We start from the raw sequence: 3,813 nt of genomic DNA, 5'->3' as shown, positions 1-3,813 counted from the left end.
CCTGCTGATTGTGCTGGCTCTGATTGTGGCCGCTTTTCCGGCCGTTTTTCCTGCTTGGCTGGGACAAGGGGAGGCTTCCAGAGCTGCGGTTTTCATCTCCCCCGATCCCTGGGGATCCTCCTGGGCTGCTCATCCCCTGCCTTTGGAAAGCCCAGGGAGGTGTTTTGTGTTTTGGAGCCCCGCCTCAGCCGAGGGCTTTCCCTGGAGCCCTGGGAATGCAGGTGGCATTTCCAGCGGGGTTTAATAAACATCTGGCGGCTGTGTAGGGACCGGTGTTGTTTATCAGCAGTAAAAACAGCGAGGAAAACAAAGCGGCGCTGCCAGGGAAGCGAAGCGCGGTGCTGGGGCACCCCAGGAGCACCAGCCGAGGTGACTTCAGGGTGGGGGCCGCGCTCATTTTCTCATTTTCCTTCTTTTCCTCAAAGAATGGGTCCGTTTCCAGCTGCGGACGGGGTGGGGGCACATCCCCGTGGGCTCCCCCCGAAGTGGGGAGCGCTTTGGGAAGGATGGAGCAGGGACAGAACAACCCCCGCGGGGACAGACGGCCCCGGGCGCCAGGGCTGGGCTGAGCCCGGCTGCCCGCCGGGGTTTATCCCTTTATCTCCCGCAGGAAAGCGGCTCCATCAGCTCCGGCATCGGCTCTGCATCCTGAGCGGAGCGGGGAGGGGAGGACGCAGGGGCGGCTCTGCCCAGCAGCCCTGCCCGGAGCCCCGCAGCCCCGGCCCCGCCGCCTCCTCCCTCCCTCACCATGCTGGACATTTTCATCCTGATGTTTTTCGCCATCATCGGCCTGGTGGTCCTGTCCTACATCATTTACATGCTCTAAAGAGCCGCCGCCGCCGAAGATGCGGCTCAGCAGCGGCCTCGCCAGCCGAGCGGCGGCCAGGTGAGCTCCGAGCCCCTCCAGGTGCGAGTTCCAGGGGAGGATTGTGCCGGGAGGGGGGACAGGGGGCAGTTTGGGGGTCGGTGCTGTTGGATTTGGCCGCCTGGGCTGGAAGGGGGCCCGGGGGTGATTTTCCAGCCCAGGCCGCTCAGCCCCGGGCGCTGCGCAGCTGCTGCCGGGTTCTCCCTGCCGGGTTCTCCATCAGCCCGCTTGGGAAAGGCGCTCCTGCAGCACGGCCCGGTGGCTTTTGTTCCCGAGCGGGGGAGAAATGGAGCAGCTCCGGGAGAAGCCGGGCGGGATCCCGGCTGCGTCATCCTAAGGAGCCAAAGGAGGCTCCCGGGGCCGGGGGCGGCTGCTCCCGCACGGAGCTGCTCCATCCATCCCCTGTTCTCTCACACGGAGCTGCTCCATCCCCTGTTCTCTCACACGGAGCTGCTCCATCCATCCCCTGTTCTCTCACACGGAGCTGCTCCATCCCCTCTTCTCTCACACGGAGCTGTTCCATCCATCCCCTGTTCTCTCACACGGAGCTGCTCCATCCCCTCTTCTCCCGCAGCTCCGGGCCCGGCTCACACCGGCCTCTCCTTTCTCCTTCTCTCCGCAGCCTCCGCCCGGTGCGCGTCCCTCGGAGCCTTCTGGAACAGCGTTAACCTCTGCGAGCCCGGCGCGGAGCACGGAGCGGTCACGGAGCCGGGGACGGGAATGGGGGGACACGGGAGGGGGCTCCGAGGGGCTGTCCCGCTGCCGGGACCCGGCTAATCCCCCTGTCAGGACCTGTGTCCTTCCCCCTGTCAGGACCCGTGTCCTTCCCGCTGCCGGGACCTGGGATGCTCCCGGTGACGCACGCGGTGTCCCCAGGGGCATGAGAAGGGTCCTGTCCCCTCCTTGTGTCGTGTCCCCTCGGCCCGAGGCGCTCATCTGGGCTTAATTTTAGGAACTGGCTTCTATTTTTGATGAGCGATGTTCAGGGAGTGGAATAAAGAGGAATGACACAGGAGAGGGAAGATGGCTCTGGTGTCACTGCAGGGATGGGGGTGGGGGACACGCGGCTCCAGGGACAAACCCCGGCAGTGCAGAGGGATCCAGGGATTCCCGGGAATGCCAGAGATCGGAAATCCAGCCTGAGGCACCTCTGTGTGCCCCAGCACGAGCAGCTGTCCCTGGGGAGGGGTCCCCACCAGCGTGTCCCCTCCCTGGGTGTCCCCACCCCTCACTCGGGTCCCTCTCTGGTGTTTGGGGAAGCTCCAGGAGGCCTTGGATAGGAAAAGGAACGCTTTTAACACAATGGAAATTTCTGTGGGATGGAAAGAACATTTCAGAGCTTCATTTTCCCCCCGCTTGGAGATGCCTGGGGAGGTGTTTGGGGCATCAGGAGGATTTTTCCTGTCCTTTTTTGAAGCCCTGCATCCATCCCTGCCCTCCCACTGCCACTCATGGGCAAAGACTGAAAGTTTCACCCTCTTAGGAGGCAAAATTTTCACATTCCTGGTGTCTCACAGAGTTTTGTATTTTTTTTTTTTTTAAGCAATAAACACCTGAAATATCCATAATGGGGAAAACTTTGTGCCCCTTCAGCTATGCCTGGAAGCACCACACAAGCGTGTGAGAGAAGGGGATCCAGGGGGAGCAGGGGCCCAGGAAATGTTGGAATGGGCTGCTGTGACTTTCAGGAGGGGGGAAAAAAGAGAGATTTCAGAGCCTGGGAATGCTGGATGTGGTCAGTGCTGCCAGCGACTCTGCAATTTCCTGTCAGTAAAACTTCCCGAGAGAAACTCCAGGCTGGGGATTTCACCTCGGGGCGTTCCTGGAGCCGCCCAGGGCGATCCCTCCCGCTGAGCCCCCGAGGTGAGGAAACGCTGCTCCCTCTCTCCAGCACCAAATATAGCCGGGAATCAGGAGCCTGAAATATTCCGGGAGGAATTTCTGCAGGCACAAGTCGTGTTCTCAATAACCTCCCCTCCCTCAGGCCGTGTGTGGAGCCGACATCTGCAGGGATGAGGGCAGAGTGAGTAAAGAGGAATGCGTGGAATGGAAACTCAGCTGAGTGTGAAACCAGGAACGATCCTTTCCTCTGGCTCCCAGGCCTCACAGAGCTGCCAGCTCTGCAGAGAAATCCCTTCCTGCAGGCCCCAGCCCCGTGCTGGAAGGTGGGGAGGGGTGGGAAAAGGGAAGCAGGGCAGGAGAGGGGTTTGCAGGCAGCCAGAGGGGCACAGAGGGCAGGGACAGTGCCCGTCCTCACCTCCGGCTGCAGCCAGGATCCAGCCCTGCCACCCTGGCGTGGGGGATTTGCTCCTGGGCCTGGCTTTTACCCACTCTCCACTGCAGCTGTTAAAATTTGGCAGCAAAAGGAAAAAAATCACTTTTTCTCAAGTCCCCAGCTGGTCTGGAGCTGGACCATGTCAGTGTTTGAGCTGGAAAAGGAGGGAGCAGAGCTGGTGGCATTTCCCAGCTCACCCCAAACTGGGCAGGGAAGCGGGATCGGCTTCATTCCTTTGGGAGGAAAGTCCTGTTTGGTGGAAATGTGGCACGAATCTGCCACCAGGGATGTCCCATCCCTGAAGTGTCCCAGGCCAGCCTGGACAGGGCTTGGAGCACCCAGGGACAGTGGGGTGGCAGGGGTGGCATTGGATGGGCTTTAATGTCCCTTCCAAGGCAGCCCAAGCACTCCCTGAGGCGCTGGGAGTGCCAGAGCCGAGCAGTTAATGACAATTAATAAAGCCATCAATAATTCACCAGGAGCAGCGCCGGGCTGACATTCCAGCCCCGCCGGCTGCTCCAGGGAATCAAAGAGCTCCCTTTTCCCTTGGCTGAGCTCTCATAAAGGCTCCCCTTGTGCCCGGCTGGAATTTCTGGCTGCTCCCGGCCGGGAATGAGCCGGGACACGGCGGGACGGGGACACACAAAGGGCCGGGCTCCGCTCCCTTCTCCTG

General features: G+C 61.2%; 1 long non-coding RNA gene across 1 annotated transcript; it reads left to right on the top strand.

The window, feature by feature from the left end:
- The first annotated feature begins 252 nt into the window (after positions 1-252).
- Positions 253-1,880, top strand: LOC121351124. Its single transcript, XR_005954759.1, has 3 exons — positions 253-369; positions 611-886; positions 1,488-1,880. It is a non-coding gene; the product is annotated as an uncharacterized LOC121351124 (long non-coding RNA).
- Positions 1,881-3,813: the final 1,933 nt, after the last annotated feature.

Source organism: Pyrgilauda ruficollis, unplaced genomic scaffold (assembly GCF_017590135.1).
Source record: "Pyrgilauda ruficollis isolate IOZ18807 unplaced genomic scaffold, ASM1759013v1 scaffold161, whole genome shotgun sequence".
Classification (NCBI taxonomy): domain Eukaryota; kingdom Metazoa; phylum Chordata; class Aves; order Passeriformes; family Passeridae; genus Pyrgilauda; species Pyrgilauda ruficollis.
This window is presented reverse-complemented; position numbering and strand designations above follow the sequence as displayed.